The 22,454-nt window shown below is 35.7% G+C and overlaps 1 protein-coding gene across 1 annotated transcript in view; it reads right to left on the bottom strand.

The window, feature by feature from the left end:
- The window catches only part of Galntl6 (polypeptide N-acetylgalactosaminyltransferase like 6), a 1,121,089-nt gene that overhangs the window by 730,746 nt on the left and 367,889 nt on the right, over positions 1-22,454 (bottom strand). The gene's annotated exons all lie outside the window — the stretch shown is intronic.

The following is a 22,454-nucleotide window of genomic DNA, read 5'->3' as shown; positions in this document are numbered from 1 at the left end:
TTTGCTCCCCCTCTTTTTTTTCTTTTTTTCGGAGCTGGGGACCAAACCCAGGGCCTTGTGCTTGCTAGGCAAGCGCTCTACCACTGAGCCAAATCCCCAACCTCTGTTTGCCCCCTTTTAATAAGTATTTTGAAGGAAAATATAGTATCATATCTCTTCATCCTAAATATCATTTCTACTATACTCATTTATTTACCATTAATTTGTACTCATAGCTTACAAAGTGGTACAGTGTTTTGAAAGCATAGAAATCAAATGTAATGTCTTAAAACAACAAGAGATTTTAAGTCAGAGAAAAGATTTTTTCCTAGTTAGTTAACAAAATAACATAGTTTAGATATTTGTTTGTTTGCTTTTGTTATTGTTAATGTAGCAGCAAGCAGGAACAATTACAGAAGAAGGATAATGGTGACTATATATAAAATATTTAAAAGAATGGAGACATATCTTAAAAGAAAGATGAAAAGGCTAAATATATGGGAACAAAAACAATAAAATAGAAGAGGATAGTGTGTGTGTGTGTGTGTGTGTAAGAAGACTGATTGATAACATTTAAAACTACACTAACACACTAGCACAATCAATGCTAGAAATGATAAGGAGCTGAATTTAAAGTATACAACCTGTGATTTGTGTCAGCTGTGTATTTATTCATAAATACAGTGCAATAAAAACTATATTTCTATAAATAATGCTTATTTAAATACAGCTTGCAGATGAATACATAATTCTATATATTATTCTATTTTCTATGTTTTACAGAAAATATTATTTTATTCTATTATATATTTAAACATAGTTTATAGATTACATGACACTTGGAAATATTGGAAATGTGAAAAACAGACTCTCACTCATTACTTATCATGCTCTAATTCTCTTGTTCTAATACTTAAGGTAGATAACAATAAAATAATAATAGTCTTAACTGTGCTCTTAATTGAGATGTATTGGACAAAAACTTGATCTTTATTTTCTCAACAAAACCAAAGACAGTATCTATATAGAAGGGAAACAAATAATTGCAATGCATGAACTACTCATAAAAAATAAAATCCCACAAGAAACATCAGTTTTGTTCTGAGAGAAAGGTTTAAATTGATTAAGACACCTTTTATATGGACAGTTGAATAGGATTTCCCTTTCTAGTTGCAGCAAGGTGACCTCTGAGGTCTACCTATGCCCACTACTCACCACCCACAGAGGATAAGTTTGAATGTGATGATGTGTTTCTTGCAGGACATCTTGATTTACTGATAAATTAGGGTCTTTGTCAGTCCAGCCAAAAACCATTATAAGCTACCTATCCTTTCCCACCATACATCCCAGCATCCACAATGCTCCAGATCAAAGCTAACATCCCAGCTCCATCAGAGAGAGAATGTTTTGCCTGAAGCATTAGAAACACAGTGAAGGGACGGAGTATGTCAAGGGAGATCACCCCACAAGCAAGATTTTTAAGCACAATGCTTGATGTCACGATTTACTTTATTTAGTTGGTTAGTATGAGTGTGGACCTAAGTATTGCCAGACTTCTGAGAAAAACAGCAACAGAAAATGAAATCCAAAAAGCATTGCACACTTCAGAGTAACAAACGCAATATCAAGTACTGAGAACTTTTAACAAAGTTAAAAATTAATTTCCTTGAAGCTTTACACTAAGCAGTTCCTTAGGAAAAAATATCAGAAAGAATATTTAGATACTGGGAAAGGTAATAACATGTAAGAAAAGAATAATTATGAAGGAGTTTAGGAAATGAAGATCAAAGCATTTAGACAGGCAGAAAACAGATCCAAAGAAATTTAAAAAAATAAGATACATCAGAAAAGGAAGCCTCCATTCTTCTGCACACATGGAGAATGGAAACTTTTTCCAAAGAGGACTGTTTTTGTGAAAATAAAACCTAAACCAAAAAGTCAAAAAATATCACATTTTTTCTTTTTTAAAGACTCTTTCCAAAAGTTTGAGATAAATTATTAATGTGTACATAAAAACAACTTCAGTTGGGCATGTTCATTAATGGCTGAATTCCCAGCACTAGAGAGGCCAAGACAGGAACATCATAAACTTAAAATGAGCCAGGCTGCCTATGGTGAAACAGTGGCCTCCAACAGTTTTCCAATAAAGATGAAAAAAGAGAAGACAGGTTAGGGAGACAGTTCACTGGGGAACATGGCAATCAGAGAAGTGTAAGGATATCCATCTATATTCCCAGAACTCGCTGAGAAAAGCAAGAGTGTCACCATGTGACTGTAATCCTAGTGCAAGAATAAGGCAAGAGTAAGATTGCTCCAGATCTTCCACCAGGCAGACCACTCATATCTGGAAGCTTCAGGTTTAGTGAGATACCATGCCTGGACATACAAGGCAGAGATCCATCAAGGAAGACATTAATCATTGGCATGTGTAAACCCACATTATTCCAGAGCTTTTCCTTCTAACTGGCAAGTTCCATCCTTGAAACAAGATCACAAAGACTCAAGTTTTAAAAGGCATCTGCCAAATACTGAGAATATAAACAACTCAAGACTCTCAAGAAGTCCCTAAAACGTGCTAGATGCATAGGACTCCTCCTTTTTTGAGGTTATGCACAAAATTAAGACACCTGAGAAGAGGGATTCTTCATAATGTTTTGTGTGCTGTGTAAAATTTACCCTTGGGTTATTCAAATGCTTATTTCTCTGATTTCATATCTTGTTTCAATCTCGATACAGCATTGTAATGCTGTATAAGAATCTCCTGCTTCAAGTTTGTGTAAACACCTTACCACTTATTCTCTGTCTTGTCAATAAATGCTGATCACCCAATGGCTGGGCAGAACAGGGAGTTGGGTAGGACTCCAACCAGCAGAGAAGGGGAGGGTCGGATCTGCACCAGGATGGAGGAATTAGAGCCATGGAGAAGGAGTCTGAAGAGTCAGATCTATTATAATATGTACATAACATGGGATGGGGCTGGGAAGTAACAGATTCTCATAGTAAGGAAAGTTAGATGATTCATCTTTCAGCTATAGAGGCGTTGTTTTGAAAAAATAACTTTTTTCTTTTGTTATGGGGCAATAGCACATATTAAAGAAATACAGAAACCTCATTAATGCATCCTTCATATTTATATTAAGGATAATTCTTTTATAGGATTTTCACACCTACTGAGCTGACCTGAAGTCTTTCTGAGCATTGCAAAGCTCCTGGTTTGGTGATTTCCATCCATACGAGGCTAGACTTTTGGTCTAGTCTTTGAGTTGTCCATGCTCTTCTATGGAACCTTTCATTCCTACTCTTGGATGTAACACCATCGCACAATAAATTCATTCTCAAGTTGCAATTTGTTATTATTGGTTCTTTTGTCTGTCTTGGGCTCCCTCTCTAGGGAGCAGACCTTTGTTCATATCCTCCTGAGGATAGTGTCACTTCAGCCCCTCACCACCACCCCCCGACAAAAACCAACTAAAGTGATTGGTGGGTGGTGGTATGATGACATGTTTGTACTACCACTGCTAATGAGGCTGAGGTAAGAGAATCCAGAGTTGAAGTCTAGCCTGCACTACATAGTAAGTTCAAGGCAAGCCTGTAAAACAAACAAACAAACAAACAAAACAAAAGCCCTTAGAGAGGAGAAAAAGTGAGCTAATCAAGAAGACTTGAAGAAAGAATTGAAAGAGCTGAAGGGGCTTGCTATCCCATAAGAGCACCAATGCCAACCAACCAGGGTTTCCAGGGACTAAACCACAACCCAAAGACTGTACATGGACTGACCCATGGCTCCAACTGCATATGTAGTAGAGGATGGACTTGTTGGGCACCAATGGAAGGATAAACCCTTGGTCCTGCTAAGGTTGGACCCCCAGTGTAGGGGGAATGTCTGGGGGGGGGAGCTGGGAAAAGGAGTGGATGGGAGGGGAACACCCATATAGAAGAAGGGAAAGGGGACGGGACAGGGGGCTTATGTTCAGGAGACTGGGAAAGGTAAAAACATTTGAAATGTAAATAAAACTATATCCAATCAAAGAAAAAAAAAGACTTGAAGAGAAACATTATATTAAAGAACAGGATCCTCATATTTACTGTTTGATCTTGTATGAATATTCTAACCTTAGAAGTTGCTTAACTAAAATTAGAAATATAAATATACCAAAGGGAAACAGCAAATGGAGCCATTTAGGATAATATTTTGTCTAATAGCAAATCAATAAATCAAATTAATACTACCAGTCAGAGTAATAATAATGCAAGATTAATAATGCAAGTTACCTACAAATTTGAACTTATAACTAAATGAAGTTACAGTTTAAAACAATTGTTCCAGAAATCTGATCTTGCAAGGTGGAGAGTAGGGTGAGGGAATTGCTGATCAGCCTTACAGATATAGATATTATTGGAAAATTCAGTAAATATGGTCTCCAGGATTAATTTTTCATAAAAACAAACATCTTAAATACAGCGTGTGTTCATTTCTCATGTGTTAAAGTATCATTTGTACTCCTGTAAGGTTAAGTAGCATAGTAAGCATGTTGTATGATTGAGTAGGTTTTACACTTACGTGAACCATGTAATACTTATGCCTTAATACATGATGTCTGAGGATTTCCCATCTTAACACCTCTTCTATCTACATCCCATTTTCTTACCATCAAGCTATGCAAATGGTCAGAAATACATCCCAAAGATCCTGAGTCATGTCTGTTAATAGAGAAAACTAAGTAGAAGAAAAGGACTGATATTTTGTTCACTGATTGATTCTTAGGCTTAAGAGAATTCCCGGTATTAGAGACACAATTATCAGCAGAAGTTAAACTCAATTAGGGGACCAGGCTGAAAGAGTCTCCTCACTTACGCACCATGAGATTGGGTATTCTTTCTACCTGACACAGTGGTGGGTGAAAGAACATAAACCAATTCAAGTGCATAGTGTATAGAAGTAACAATTCTGAAAGCAAAACCACACAGTAAATGACCCATTAGTGATGGGATCTTTCCTATCATAAAGCCATCTCCGACGCTTGAGACCCTTGCCAGTTTCCTCCCTTTTCACATCCTGTGTCACTACACAATTATATAAATGTAGACCTATTATCTACATCCAGGTAAGATAACTATAACAAAGCATTGCACATTCATGAAGCATCTATTTCAGACTTATCAGTAGGACAACCATTTATATGTGAATACCCTTTGATATTAGACCTTTGTGAACACTTTATTCATAGTTATGTTCTTACATATGATTAACTGTAAAAATACACTCCAGCCAAATATCCAGAAACAATTCATTAACTAGAAACTACATATAATAGTTACAGCTTGAACTCAAAATCTATAAAAAACTAGTGCATATGTTTGAATAGGTCAAGAAAAAGTTTCCAGAGGTAAAACACTGCATATTGGCAATGTATTACCAGAGACAGCAAGCTAAAATGTGGGGTGAAGTCATGATGCATTAATGGGATATACTGTTCTTGGGACTGATAAACTTGAAAACTACTTCATTATTGCCTCTAATTGCAAAAGGATCTTAAAGAACCTTCTAAGAACTGTCAGTGTAAAAAGCAAAACAACAGTAACAAAAATTGTGAGTAAGAAGATACTCTTTGTTGTTCCTGTTAGATGTTATTTATCACAGTACATAGGTAAGACACTAAGAAAATGTAGTTGTGTGTCATTTGGAAGAAAAGTGTATTCTAAAACATTCTAGATTTTTATCAAACAATAAATTTATTCATTTTTGCAATAAACCACATGTGAAACACTGAACTCTTTCTTTGGAAGCATTATGATCTGTTGGAAGGATTTTGAATCCAGACACACAGACTATCAACTGATTTTAAATGATAGCAAGAACTCTGTGATTTCTGTCAAACCCTTAGCAAGCTTGCATAGACTTAGTCTATAAAATTAATACTGTCTTAATCCACATTAAAGGCTTAAGTGGTAAATCCATGTAAACTTGCAGTGTTTACTTTTTATAAAACAATTTGTTATTATAAAACTAATATCAATTTTGTAGCTTCTCTGTTATTTTAATTAATATTTGCATAATTCAATCTTGGGAATTTTTAGTGCAGAAACAAGGATTATATAGCACATTAAAAATAATTTTGTAGCATTAATTAATCAATATAGATATTGATTTGTTATATTGATATATATGAAGTCTTACACTGGGTCTGATTAAGTTTCTTGTATATTAAAGGCACCTGGAATCTGCTCTTTAGACAACTGACACTACAGAAAAGCATTAGCCTGGGTAAAAAAAAGTACATCATCAACATTTGTTATGTATCATTAAAACATTATAAGCTCTGGGTGTTGAATAAAATTTCAGAAATGTTAAATGTACATATTAATAATTTTATAGATATCAGGTAACTAACATAAGGCAAAATAAAAGTTTAGTCACGTACACAGACCACAGGAAGCTCAAGAGGAAGGATGACCAAGATGCGGACGCTCCCACTCCTTCTTAAAAAGGGGGAAAAGTATCCATAGGAGGGGATATGGAAGCAAAGTTTAGAGCAGTGATTCAAGGAATGGGCATTCAGAGCCTGACCCACATGTGGCCCATATATACATAGCACTAAAACTAGGTAAAATTGATGAAGCTAAAAATGCATGCTGAAAGGGACCGGATATAGATCTCTTCTGAGAGATACATCCAGAGCATGTCCAATACAGAGGTTAATGCTAGCAGCAAACCACCGAACTGAGAACAGGATCCCCCTTGGGGAGAATTAGAGGAAGTATTGAAAGAGTTGAAGGAGCTTGCAACCCCTTAAAAACAACAATGTCAACCAATGAGAGCTTCCAGGTACTAAACCACTACTGAAAGACTATACATGGACTGACCCAGGGCTCCAACTGCATATGTAGCAGAGAATAGCCTTGTAGAGGCACCAGTGGAAGGGGAAGCCCTTGGTCCTGCCAAGGTTGGACCCCCCCAGTGCAGAGTAATATGGGGGGCAGTAAGGGGGCTGTATAGGAAAATACCCATATGGGGGAGGGCAGGGGAGGGAATGGGGGCTTATGGACAGGAAATCGGGAAGGGGAATAACATTTGAAACGTAAGTAAAGAAATATATCTAATAAAAATTAAAAAAAGAGTAAGAATTAAAAATAAAAAATCCCCAAGTAGTAATATTCATGATTTTCCATTATCCAAACTTTATTAAATAAAATTATTTAGCTAAAGGTCAGAAAACAGTGTGAGACAAACAAAATCACACTTGGGACTTTGAACTCCATGCAGTTAGCATTAGGGGTTCCTGAAACTGAGTAGAAAAACTAAATGAAAACCAGCATCACAAAAGTTAGTTTGTTACTGCACTAAAGTATGTCCGTTTTCTTCGCCCATTAGAAGGGCATGGCAGAGTTTGCAGTGTGTCTTGAATAGTCCACAGAGAGTTTCTGCATCTTTATATAACCATAGGACATATTGATCAGTTGGTACCAGGCATAAAATAATTATTTTTAGAAAAACAACATTTTCTTTGAATTGTGCCTAGCTTCTCAAATATGTCACTGGCAATATCCCAGAAAACTAAGAAAATGAAATAAACCTTGAGATGTTATGAAATTCTGAAACCAACCTTCTTTATATTCATCCATTGTAATCTGTAGCAGAGTTAAGATCTAGATTTGTGACTCAAGGAAGGGATTGTACCAGGCTGTGCAGTCTGTATTCCTAGATTATAAACATTCTCTATGGAAGCAAAAATCATGGGTGGCTATGTAAAAATATTAATTTAAAAATGTTTAAGCTACTCAAGGGTTTGTAAAGCATGTCATGTTGGTTCACATCAATCACACAATTGCCAATCTGAAACCCATTCCTAAATGTATGCTGTGTGTTTACTCATGAGCCTGTATTCAACCTTCCTCAGCAAAGGAAGGTGTTATCTTTACTCTTAGGAAGACTTCACTGTGCATACTAAGAGCTTGAGCTTCAGAATACCCCTCTTCTATTTACGTTAGTTCTTGAACTCTTAAGAGCACAGAGTAATTTTTCTTTTAAGGTGATTAGGGAGAGAATAGTGACTATCCAGCATCATTATACACAACAAAAAAAGCAAGGGACAGAATGTCCAAAACAACATTGTCAGCAGTTCTGAGAAATGACAACACCTCATAATGTTGGCAATGTTGTGAGATTAAAGGTTCACCAAGTGCATGACTTGGTAAGTCCAGATTGCAATTCCATTGTTTCTCTTGACAATGTGCTCTTATACAGAAAAAAACAAATGGAATTTTAGAAAATGCTATCATATAGTACTATGTACCTTTTTATACATGTTAGCTTATAGGATTAGTATTTTCACGAGACAAAGACTTCTAGCGCATTTTCACTGTTTTAAAAATAAAAACACTTTATTTTCAAAATCTACAAGAACATAATCACAATTCAGAAGCCCTAATACATCTTTTGCACTTTTCCAACTGTTATCAAACTAATGTTTAAATTATGTAGTCCTTCTGTGGTTCCCAGGACAATTAAATATCATATTTTTAGAGACAGAAGTCAGGATATCTCTCATTCTATGATTTCTTGGTATGTTCTTGAAAGATTTTCAAAGCTGTCATCAAGTTTGGATAACTGAAAAAAAAAGAAAAGAAAATGTACATTAGTCCTTATAATATTCTCAATTGTCGTTTCTTAAGTGCATAGTATGAGCATATCAAGTTATTAAATAACATAAAGTGCTGTAAGCAAGTAGAGAGGTCTTCAGTGAGCTCTTCTTAAAGATGAGCATTGATCAGATTTAACTTGTTGGTTATATAAAACCAACCAACAAACAAACAGTCCTGACTTAGGACGGAGTTAGATGAGGGGAAGTAATATGATCAAAATATAGTAATGAAAACATTTCAAATAAAAATAAATAAAAAAGAGAAGAAACTGACTCAAAGTGCACGATATTGTTTTCCCTGAGTGGAGAAGGGTTAAGGACACAGCAGCAGTCTTCATCCGGTAGCCATAGTTGGGTTTCCAAATAAGTGTATGGTGTAGGGGAGTTGTGCCACTGACTCTCAAAATTTGTATAATTTTTATTCTAGCAACCAATTCCTATTAATTAGCAAGAAAGCTCTCCTAATACGATTGCTCTGAATAGCATACCTTAGAGAAACATTGAGATCACGATCTTACAAAGATGACAAGGAGTGTGAGAATTTTTCCCAAATTCCATTTTTCTTTGTAATTCCTAAGGGAAAATATAAAGAAAGGGGGAAAGGGAGAGAAAAGAAAAAAGGAAAGTTAGCATGTGAATTAAGATCACTATTGAGGAAATATAAAAACAATAAAAGATCATTTTTATAAAAAGAAACGTTATATTAACCTTCAGGAATCACCTGTCCCCCTCTTGATGGCAGATCCGCACACTTCAAGTTTTCTTGGGGATTGAGCCTGGATTTCCTGACCCCCTGAATATTTCTTCAGAAGGGTGTCATGTTGTGCCTCTAGAGCTCCACCCTATCAATCTATCAGGAAAAATATTAGCACTCTCAGATGTTCTTCAGGTAAGATTTTATCGTAGTCTGTGATTCCATTTCCTTATTAATCTGAACTTTCCCTGCTAAGTCTAAAGGGAAATACACAGCACAAAAAGGAGAATTAGAGAGAAAGCAATGACCTTGTACCATGGTAAGTCTGAACATAACAAAGAAACCAAGAAAGGGAAAAAAAGGTCAGGTCATTCAACTTGTATGCAAAAGTTGGTCTACAATAGTATTAGTAAAAGAAGTAGTCTGTTAACAGTAGATTCAATAGCACTCATGCTAAGTTAGTTTACAATTAAATGATCAAATGACAGTATGTGTGTTTTATCTCTGATAACTCTAACATATCCCTTTAAAGTATGCTTTGTCTCAGATTACCATTGTTGTGAAAGCTAACATCACAATTGTCATTAGAGTCAAATGTGTGCAGAAGTAGCTGTGACCCCAGCTCCATCTTCAAGGACATCTACTTTCAGTTTGTGAGAACTTTAAATGACTTTTATTGTGATATTAAATTTTTGACTGAAGGGAAGAATGAATACAAGTGAAACATGCAAATTTCATGTTTTGCAGGCTCACAAATGCAGTCTTCTGGCTTAGCTGAAATATATTCATCTTTGGGAAACATAGTGAAAAAGTACACAATGTAAATCACTAGAAACTTAATGAACATGAATCCTTTTTAATTTTCAGGACTGTAACACACAAACAGACCATTCACGAGTCAAACATTGTGTCATGTTCTGCTTTTATTAGTAATATGAAATTATGCAAATATTTGTTTTATCTGTATATATGTATGTTAGAAACAAGCTCTGACTCTAGAGCCAAAGGAAGGGTCTAATTCTCAATTCCCCTGCCTCCATCTCTGGAGTGCCCCTATTATTTGTCACGAGACTCATCGTTTCCATTGCCACCATTTTAAAACGTGTGTAATTTAAAATGTTACCACTGAACTTGTTATTCTAATGGTGTTCATCAGATGTCTGCTCTAATGCTAAAGACAAAACTGAGGTCCAAGCAAAATGAATTCCTCACAGGCAGTATATTCCAACAAGAGACATTCTCTCAGCTAATATGAACTAATTACTTATCATGTGATTAGTATTGTACTTTGTGCTTAAAATTTATCAGTGATTAAAACAAAAGAGTAAACCAATTCATATTATGTAATTGTTCTCTAGTCAAAATTACCTTCAGTGCACACTTTCATACTGTGGAAGGAGAGGCCTCTGCTGTTTTGTGGAAGATTGTGTGCATTGTGGAAATTGAGAGTTCTATTATCTGGGAAACAACTAAATAAATGTTTTATAAGACTAAGAAGAGAAAATGCCTAGTAAATAATTACATGTATTATAGGAATGAGTAGTAATATTTGGTGATATATTTCCTTTAAAGTTTCCCTTCAAAAATACACAGGACATCGTACTTGAGGCAGATACTTGTTCTTGCATAGTACATCAGTCATTTTTCAAGGACTGATACGATGAATATAAAACAAGGTTGTTTTTAAAACTATCGGCAATTCAACATAAATAAATATACAATTTGTCTTCAGCACTCCAGTTAGGGGAATAATTTCCACTTCCTTAAATACCAAATGATAAAATGTCAAGACTTGACAAGAATAAGAAAAAGCACTTAAAATCTAAATCTAAAAAGGGTCTTGGACCGTGGCTTTCCAATCTAATTATTTCTAAAAACGAACAAAGATGTTTTCTAAGCTTTTAATTTAGAGTTTCTTGTTCAACAAATTGTAGACATGAAAGACAATAGACCCTCGTGTTTTCCTGGTCTCTACTCTGCACTCTGAACATAATTTACTTACGGGAAAGCAATTTCAATTATTATAATTGTAGCTTGCAGTTTAAAGTGTCTAATGAAAACCCATTTTTAAACACTCCATTTTATAGAACTTGGAAACTGTGTTGAAGGACACGGAGTTTTGAAAAAGATTTCTCACTATTCAGTTTTGTAATGAAGATCTGCACGGCCTCCTTCAGTTTTTTTTTACAGGTGACAACTATGAAGCAACCACTTTGTTCTTCTTCATTGTATTTAATGGCTTGAAAAGTTCTCAACGACGAAGCTGTTTTATATTAATACTAATCTTTGATTTATGATGAGCTTCTTATAATTTTCCAAGTACAAGGAATTAATCAACAAATTGCACAAGATACTCACACATCATCGTCAAATAGGCTTGGTGCTAGACAATTTACATGAGATGTATTCTACTGAAAGGATGTCATGATTTTGTGAGATAAATGAAGTTCATTTTGAGAAGATATCTCCAGTAGGTGATAAATTTGGAAAAATCTATACCCACATTAAACAGAATAATACCCGTAATAAATAGCATAGTTATGATGGCCTAAAAATATTTTTACCTATCCACGCATTATTCTTTAGTCTGCAATATGCAAGAGCAAATGACTATGGTCTAATTATGCTTATTCTCATATATCATGCTTTCAGAAAGCCAAGTGATCTGACTTTATATGTGTAAATACTATTTTGTAAATGACTATATAATGTATAAATACTACTTTAGACAAACTCTTTCATATCTGCTATTCTAGGATCTGAAGGGAATAGATAATGTACTTCTTTGGAAACAAAATTAGTAGTGTTAAAGATGAAACATTTTAGTGTTAACTTCTCATAAAGACTAAAAATGTGTCTGCTTTATTTATTTGCAATGTCTTACAATGTTTCTACTATTATTATCATCACTACAATCATCATCATCACCACCACCACTATCATCCACATTAACTTATGAAGCTGAAACGTGTCAGTCTGTAAATAGTTTAAAAGTTGGCAGACTTATCCTTGCAATAAGGAATACTATACTGGAAAAATTAGAAATTCACTGTAATAGAGGAATAAGTTTAATGGACTCCCCTCCTCCATAACCCCGGCACGCAAAGAAATCTAGCAAAACAAAAATCTACAGCGGAAGAGCCAAATCTTTTATGCTAGAGCAAGGCATCAGGTAACATTACCATAAAGAAAACACTTGCAGGATAGTCATACGGATGTGTGGACACTGAGTGAGGAATACTGAGTCAGAAAAAAATTAGGAATACACATTAGCTTTAGAGCGCACTCACTTCTACCTGAGGTAGCACCAAAAAGGAGCAATTAAAAGTCATCCCAATAATGCAGGAAAGACCTGCTCTTGCAAAGATTGGGGGGGGGGGTAGGAAATGGTTTTAGTAAAACATGCCTAGCGGTGCCTCCACAACGAAGACCAACTTATAATCCAAAAGACTTAGATCCTAATCCAATTGAGGAAAGTACATTTTCCTGATGGTTTCAGACTTCTCTACCCTTTCTGCCTCACCAAGGTCCGAGCCCTCAGAAACTGCTGATAAGGATCGTATTCTGAGGACAATGACCATTTAAACACTGAGATTAACCCATAAAATTATATGGAACTATCCACACTCCCCAAATACCATATCAACAGCACTCAGGTATAGTAATAGCAGATAAGTGAAAGAGGAGAAATAAATCAGCTGTGTGAAATGAAACGTTCTTGAGGGAATTCTAGATAGACAGACAAGATCAGCGTAGAGACGCTGTTGGAAATTAAAGATGCCGTGGGTACCTTCGGGAGGCAGATTTGTGGGGTAAGCAGCATTACAATCGAGAGATTATTTCTCCCACATGCTAGAAACATATTCATATCATTTCTTCAGATAGATTGTCTTTGTCTTTCAACAAAAAAACAGAAGATGTGCTGAAAAGCAAACAAACAACTGAACAAAAGTGTATAGTGTTTAGAGACAAACTACTGGAAAAATAGTCCCATAGAATGGGATTTTAGAATGATTGAGTAGTAAACTAAAATAACCAAATTTATAAATAGACAATAGCAGACAAGAAAAGGTGAGAAATGAAAATAAAGAAGAAGATTGAGTAAGAATTAGAAGAGATGAAAGAAGTACAATAAAAAAGCAAAATTGAAAACATTTTCTTGGCTTAATCAACAAATTAGGTATAACCGAGAAGAGAATTAATGTGATTACTGATATGTCAAGAAGTTTCCAGACAAAGAGATAACTAATAAGAACTGTTAATAAAAATGTGAGAAGGGAAGTATTTGAAGTAAGTATCACTGTGGAATTTTTATTTCACGGGAGACGCCAAGCCAATGTGTCTAAGCAGCACAGGGAATCTAAGTCATGATAAGCAGAAGTAGAAAGAAGCAAACAACACTAAATATAAGTCTATTAGGTTCAAACGATAGAAAGCCACAAGATGAAAAGTAGATCCTAAAAGAAACTAAAACAGGGTGACAGGAATTGGCATTACATTATCAAGAAGAAGTTAAGAGGGTCAATTGTTAACTCAAAGCAAGGAGAATGCAGACTAGTTTACTAAACACAGTAGCATACAACACTGCAGCTAGTAACATATTCTTCAGAAACATTTTGATGAAATGCTAACAGAAAGATATTCCATAGTAACACTAATCAAAAAGAGATGACTACTATAAATAATTATTACCTAAGTTAAATTTAGACAAATCAGATTTTGGGAGAAGGAATTGTATCAGGGTATAAATTCATACTACATAATATTAGGTGTTTACACATCCAAGGAAACAAGCAATTATAAAGCAGGTGTCTAACAACAGGGAAGAAAACAGCATTGTTTGAAAACCTACATCACTTCATGGTATACACAGCAGCTATTACAGCCAGAACTTCCAACAGCTTTCCTTTAAAAGCTGATCCATTAAATAGGCTGAAAATAATTTAAAGTACAACAGATAAACAGATTACATCTGGAAGAAAGACAAAAACAAAACAAAACAAAAACGTTTTGAATACAGCACATTGTTATTAAACAACAAAACTGGAAGAATAACAATACCTAGTTTTCAAGTTGTAATACTGAACTTATCAGAGTCGTGAAATTGTGAGAAGAGAACCTGTGTTTAAGTTAGTGGATCAGTATATCTAGAAATGTAAGTGTGCAAAATAATCACTGATCTTTGCCAGCTGAGCAAATACAATTTAGCAAAGATTCTTTATAGCAATTAATGGCTATGGCAGCAAGGAGAGACACTATAAAGACCTAGACACACATTTAACAGATTTCAAAAACATTAGCTAAATGAGAATTAAACACCTGAATACAGGATACAAAACTGTATTAAATATTAGTAATGAAACTCTGAATGTGAAATACTTGTGACCTTAGATTTAGTAATAAGCTTTCACAAACTGATGAACAAGATGAAAGAAAAATAAAAGTTAGTATGTAGTGGCAAAAATTAAAAATATCTGCTTCACAAGAGACAATGTTGAGAGTCTGAAAAGAAGTTCATAAACTGGAAGAAAATATTGTCCAAGTTCACATGCAACAAACACGTGCTATTTGAACAGTTCTTGAGTTTAACAATTGGAGAACCATCAACTTTAAAGCAGGCAAACAGTATGAACATACACCTAGCAAACGATGTGTGAACATACTAACACACATACAAGTCATCATTCACAGTTTCCTTAACACTTACACATTTAAGCTTTACTGTGCACCAAACAGAATGATAAAAATTCTCTTGTTTCTAACGAGAATGAACATATGCACTTTGGAAGATAAAGTTGACAGTTTTTAAAGACCAAAAAATAGTATAATACCATCTACCTGGAGTCTACCTTGTGCAGCTAGTTTCAAAATCTATGTGCACAGAAATATTTTATACAAACATTAATAATTTTATTCACTATCTTCCAAAGTATAAGCCAAGAAGAGGCCTCTTAAACGTGAATAATTAAGCACAGCAGAACAACCCAGATTATCCACTGGTAAAGAAAACTGGAATATCAAGGCCCAACGAGCAATATCTTAAATGTACATTTCTTAGTGGAAGTAGCTAGTTTGTAAAGGCAAGTCTAAGTGACATTTGTGGGAAAGGAAAAAAGCAAATAAATTGATACTTGTCAGTTGTTAATGAACAGTTAAAAAAGGTTGGGTAGATGAAGTGCAGATATTGTTAAGATAATGAAATTATGATGTGTAATACTGTTTGTAAGCAAAATTTGAAAAATTTTACAATATATTGAATTTTTCCACCAAAAACCGAAACCAGAACACTAGCAGCGGATGGGTCATTCTGGCTTTCTCTCCTTTACAAACTTATCCTGGATGAAAGGTAGAATATGATCAAAATAGGTTTAGCTGACGTAAATGTATGAGATATGCTCATAGAAATGGCAAGGATAAAAGGACACTGAATTTGATAACACTGGAAATGAAGTAAAGAAAAAATATAACAAGCATTTGTTATTAGCTGAGTATTTGTGTTTTCCCAAAGAGTTTGTGCTTGAGCTTATTACTCCGTGTGATAATATCCAGAAGTACAGCTGGGTATTTCCGTCCTCATGAATGGGTCTAATGACCTTATGAAGATGTGGCTGCACTCCCAATCTGCTGATGTGTGGACACAGAAGCAGAAGTTCTCATTAAACAGTGAATTTACTGGCACTTAATGTGAGCTGTGAGCAAGTTTCCATTGTCTACTCACTACCCAGTACAGTATAGCAAAGGAGTATTATTCTAGCACCTCAGAAATCTTATTTCTATGTGCTAGCTGAGAAAGTCACTGCGCAGCAATGTAATCTAACACTACTGATGACTTTATTGTTGTAATACTGAAAATTTTAAATTAGAAGAGTGGATGTGGATGGTGTAGTAAGGTGGTTCAAAGTCAGCAGGTGACTTCACGTATATGATCGAGAAGATTCTAGAATTACTCATCTATTAATGACTGGGGTGCAAAACATAAGTGTACAGTCATATTAATTCTAATATAGCAACAGATTGTTACATATACAAACACATATAGACACACATAGAGACACATATGTATGTAATTGTATACATGTATGTGCACAAAATTATGTATTTGTGAGAATATATGTGTGTTTGTATATGTTCATGAGAGCACATATGTATGATATTATGGTTAAAATCCTATGAACCATGTGGAACATGCTTTTAACATTTGCCCTCGAAGCAGTTTTGGATGGTGCATTCTTTAAGAAATTTGGTGATTAAAGGGGATTAATGGAAGTTTAGAGCCTCGGCTTAGGGGTTAAGAACACTGGTCTTCCAGAGGATGTAGGTTCAATCCCAAGGGTACCCACATGGCAGCCCACACCTGATCATTCTCCAGTCCAAGGGCATCTGATGCCATCTTCTGGCCTTCAAGGACACAGCACACATGTGTTACACAGACACACATGGCCACAAAATACCTATACACATCCGAAAATAAGTTAGAAAGAGAACAATGCATTTCTTGCAACAATTGACCAGTTATTGTGTGAGTAGGTTGCTTCAAAACAAGACCCAATGGTTTATCCTTTGCAAACATAGCCCCTTGCCTTTCTGCTTTCTGCCATGAGTTGAGGCCACAGGAAGCCTTAATCTAAATAAAAGCAAATACTGTCTATGGATTTCAAAACATAGTTTTATAAAATAACAGACTCAAGAACTATATTTTAGCAGAAGAAAAGAGTTGAAGAAGACTCAGAGTGATATCCACACATATTCCTCTATTTTAGATGAGAGGACAGAGCAGCAAGAATATGTACATGAAAGTTAGCATAACTAATTTCACATAGTCGTATTAAAATTATTTAATAGTAATTTTAATTTTGGTTAAAGACATTTTGGTTTAAGGGGTAATTCTAAGAATGAGCTAAAACATGTCAGAAGTCATTGAAACAATAAATAATCTAATTAGCCAACAACAGTCAAACCAGACATCGAAACAGTGCCGTTAGTGACAAAGATCATTCAAAGCATCACAAGGGGCAACTGACGCTTTTCAAAGGCCTGTATATGGGGTAATGTTGACAAAAGGCATTGAATCGCATTCACAAGACAGACCTCATTTAAATACATGACTAGATGTAGTGAGAAGAGATGCATAGACCTCAAAGATGAATTGAAATGACTCACAGCCATATTCCACGCTTGAGGAGAAGAGTAAGTCCTCATCCCATTCAGCCTGAGTTGGCTGAGTGAGTCGTTCTAAAGCTTGAAAAGCTTCATAGTGGATAAATAACATATTAGTTTTTTCAGGTATTCAAATTTCCAAGTATCAACTGATATTAATAAATAATTCTTATATAACACACATGAGATGTTTTGTAATGAGAAAATAAGTTCCCCAGTGGCCTTCCTCATCAAAATCTGTAGCTTTTCTTAAAAAAATATTACCGGGGTTGGGGATATAGCTCAGTGGTAGAGCGCTTGCCTAGGAAGTGCAAGGCCCTGGGTTCGGTCCCCAGCTCCGAAAAAAAGAACCAAAAAAAACAAAAACAAATTACCTAAGCAGTAAACCAAGGTCACCAAGCAAGGCATATCAGACTATGAGAGCTACAGAGCGCCTAAGGGGAAATGATGACCAAATGTTTCATGGAGCCCTAGAAGGTATGGTGGAATGAAGAATCAAAAACGACATTAGATAAGATAAAAACTAGAGAAATGATTGTAGCAAGGACTCCAGTTAACACTATTTCAAAGCTGCTCCATGATTTGTAACAGCCAACTCCTGACAATGTGAGATATTGGTAAGAGAAGAAACTCTGTTAGAACTTTATGTGGGCTCTGTAGTTTTCCCAATACTTTTTATAATAAAAATCATCATCTGATTATAAATGTCTTGTTTTTTAATGATATTTATATCTTTGTCAGATTGAATCCATCTGTTTGCTGAGGTTTGGATTTGTCTATTCAATTTGTGGCACTGCTGTCAAGATTTCTCATTATTTACTGTGAAATATATTATCATAATTAATGACTGTTAAGTAAATAATGAGGAGCAGCAGCCTGGTGCATTTCTGTGCTGTGTTAGTTTGCATTCAGATGATGCTAAACGATTCATTTCAGTTGTTTTCATTTACCTATTTGTCTTGATACGATTTAAAATTAGAATGTTCCAAGGGTTCTTTGTTAACTTGACCAGGAAATAGAAAGTACATTTTGCAAAATGAGCGTGTGGAAGGACAACTATAAATTTGAGTGAAATAAAAATTAAAATAGTAAGCAGTTGTCTCTGATTATGATTAGTAGTCTGATGAAATAAATAATTCCTCATTTGATTCTGTGACTATAAAAGTCTCATTTCAAGTTGTGAAATCTGATGAAAGACTGGATGATAATATCAGATTGTTTTTATTTCTTCTTATTTGTATATACTTGTCTGTGAATATAAATAAAAATATCTGATTTTGAATATTTTAACTTTTTTCTTTTGACAAATGTCACTGGCTATTCATTCCTTGGAATGACAATGACTGACAGAATTACAGATTGACTTTAATTCCTTAGTGGGTAAATGTATCATATAAAGAACTTTGAGCTCTTTGTATGTAACTTCTGATATATTAGGATATTTCAAAATTAACATTTGTATAAATTTTTATGAATAAAATTTACCTATACAAATTTTGCAGCAATTGAAAATGGATTTCTGTCACTTGTTGCACTTAAAATTGTATGAGAATAAATCATTTCAAAGTCTAATAGGAAATACTTTCTTTTGTAAGTAGTTACCCCGTGACAGCATTTTCTCCAGAAAAGTCATTAAAACCAAGACATAAAAATAACTCAAAGATTTATACTTGTAAAGGAGTTTGAGGATGTTTGTTGTCTTCCTTGTCAAGTATTTTGAGTAATTGCTTATGCTCGCAGATCTCTTTTCAAAGGCGGTAAAAAGAACCCGTTCCTCTTTCTACAGTGCAGTCCCTTTCTAATTGGAGGTTAATGTTTCTCCAACTTCTTACACTGGCATGAACTTAGACTCTCCATCCATCACGCTTTTCAAGATTGGAGCTGACAATGTTCTTCCCAGGTATGTAAAGATAAAGTCTGAATGATAACTCTTCCTATGGAACTTAAATATTTCTCTTTGAACAATTGTAAAACCACAATGGGTTCTCATCTTTAAGTTTGCTTTGTTATAAATGCTTATTATATTCTGTGTTCTTTAACCTAAAACCCCCAAAGCTTTGAGTCATACGAATTGGGACAAAATTTATCAGGTTTGACTCTGTTAAAATTCACATATGCATGAGTCAATCACTTTTCTGGTGTTTCCAGACTCCTGACTTTTTTTTTAAATTAATTTTAAGTTCTAGAAGTTCAATATTTTTACTCAAACATTTGCTATACATCTTATTGTACTCTGACAATATTTATCCTGCCATTTATTTACACGTGTTGACATTTAGAGTGATAATTAATGTACTAGTATAATTTAAAGTGCAAAAAAAGGTGTAAGGGACACTGGGCCCTTTTAATTTCTGTTTAATGTGGGGTGTTTGTTTTGAGAGTTTCATATCTCTGTTCAATGTATTTTCATTATATCCAATCCCTGCTCCTTCTTCCATTTCCTCTCACATTTCCCTGTGGTCCCCCTACCCAACATCATGTCCTATCTCTTTCTCCATCCCCTACCCCTCTCTCTGCCCCTCCCCTTTCCTCTCTCCCTCTCTCTCCCTCCCTCCTTCCCTCTCTTTTTCCCCTGTCTCTTAAATATCTGAGTCCAATTATTTCTCCCCTTACTTGCTTAGATGTGCTGCCATCCCCCAGAAAGGACAGACAATCAACCTGTCAGAACACAACCACAAAGAAAAATTATCTTCTTTCCATACCTGCCATCAAATGCTGATAGCCCTTCAGCTAGAGGCAGGCAGTGTTTCATGAACTTGATCCCCTTCCCCTTACCATGCTATCATAGTGGTAACTGGGAACTTCTGCAAATATTGTTCATGAATGCAATTGTTTTTATATCCAGAAGACAATGTTTCCAAGCACTCATCCATGAGCTCTAAATAGTACAGTCTTTCCACCCATCCAGTAGCATCTACCATGTGTGTGATTTAAGAACCTTGAGTACAGCTCAGCATCCACACAGGAAGATGTTGTGTAGCAGTTTTAACTTAGATCGAAGCATTCCTTTCTGTAAGGACACTCTTTAAGCAGCAAACAACTCAAACTTGCTTCAGGGAGTCCCGCAAGCTAACCGGATTCTCTCGCTACAAAGGCGAGTTTTAAAAGCCTATGGAATGGAACTGGTGTTTTGATAGAGGACACTGTTGCTTAGAGATGATCATAAGGAACAGTGAATTCCATTCATTATATATATATATATATATATTAGTTAAAAATAAGCCAGTACACGTGTGTGCATGTGTACGTGTGTGAGTGCGTGCGTGTATGTGTGTTTCATTCGTGAGTCCAAAACACTTGGGCTGGTGTAGAGAAGGGGTGAACCTACTGGGAGCATAGAGCAGAATGCTGCAACAGTCCTTGCTGCCAGAGCAAGAATCAATAGCCAAGGGTCCCTAACAGATGAGTGAAGCTGCAGAGAAGACATTTGAGATCAGACCAGTTGCCTGGAAAAACCTGAACTGCCTGGAAGGGTTTGAGACCAACTGAGTCCTTTGAAAAGGACTCTCTCCAACCACTTGAGCTGCTTGTCGGTCGTGCAATAATATGTTTCAGGTCCCAGGCTCTTGTGAGCTGTCACTCATGATGGGTGGGCTTTGACGAGGCAGCTGTCTTTATGTCATTTCTGTACATATAAGTAACTTCTTACCCAAGTTCCTGAAAGTAATCACAATAAAGCATTATTTCACCAAGCTGGACTTTGGTCTGTCAAGGGTTTCCTATCTTAAGTTAGCAAATACGTGTGGTGTGTTGATTCTGAAGGAAATGCCCGGCACAGTAGGGGTTCCCTTTCAGACCCAGATTAGGCACAATCCACGCCCAAACACATGTTTTCACAGAGTCCATTTATTAAGCAGGGAGAAAAAGTTAAAGTGGCTGCTTTCTGACTCAGGCAGGAACAAAGCAGCAAATGACCTTATGAGTGTAAATTTAAGAAGAGAAAAAAAATGAAAGGTCTGTGTTAAAATAGGCTAGGATCAGTGCTGTGTTTCCACTTGGTAGGTTGATTAGGTGATCCAAAAGGGGCTTTTGATTGTTAGAGTTCAATACTTTGATAGCTCAACTTGCTAGTCAGACTCAGGAGGAGAAGTAGCCGTGTAAGGGAATAGACTTTGTTGGCTGGCTTGGGAATGTAGTCTAGTGGGTTTTAGCTAAAGTAAGGGATGGGTGAGAAATGCAAGAGTCTCTTCAAATGATCTCAGTAGGAATTCTACATGGAGCCAAGACACCACAATTCAGTATATTTTTGCTGGCATTTTGTTTTTGTTTTTGCTTTTTATTCCCCAGTCATATGGTGATCAACTCTGCTAAGAATCAAGGAAATACTTAACAAACGTGAGTTACAAAGGTGAGTTTTAAAAACCTATGGAATGGAACTGTATCGTGATGTGTTTTGATAGAGGACACTGTTACTTAGAGATGATCATAAGGAACAGTGAATGCCATTCATTATTCTGTATGTGCCCCTACTATAGGGGCTTTGGATTGATTAGTGCATTTACTCCTTGAAATGATGATCCAAGAGCATTTATAATCCTGTACTTTGTAGTGGAAGGCATAGAGGAAGGAGAAGAGAGATAAACATAGATGGGAAAATGTAAAGTAAAAAGGTAGAGGCAGAATTTGCATGTTTAACTCCACAAATTGCTTTAACAATTTCACCACCCACCTGTTTTGAAAGAGATAAGGTGATACCTTGTGGGACAGTGGAAGACGTCCTGGTTCCCGGTTGAGGAGGTTTGAACCCCAGAGATCCTGAAAGGGACGGTAGGTGCTTTGCCTGACTCCCAGGAAAGCAAGCTGGTCACTAGCCCACAGCCCTCCATAGATTTGTGACCATCAGTCATGTAAGGCCATCGCCCTAAGCCCATTCATTCATAGGTAGAAGAAGTGACCACAGGTAAGGTAGACTCAAGACACATTTCCATTATACTGAGGTACCTAAAAGCCTGGAGGCTTAGCCAATGAACTTTCCTTCCCAG

Source organism: Rattus rattus, chromosome 13 (genome assembly GCF_011064425.1).
Source record: "Rattus rattus isolate New Zealand chromosome 13, Rrattus_CSIRO_v1, whole genome shotgun sequence".
NCBI lineage: Eukaryota > Metazoa > Chordata > Mammalia > Rodentia > Muridae > Rattus > Rattus rattus.
Note: the sequence above shows the minus strand (reverse complement) of the source record. Positions and strands in the feature narration are given on the sequence as shown.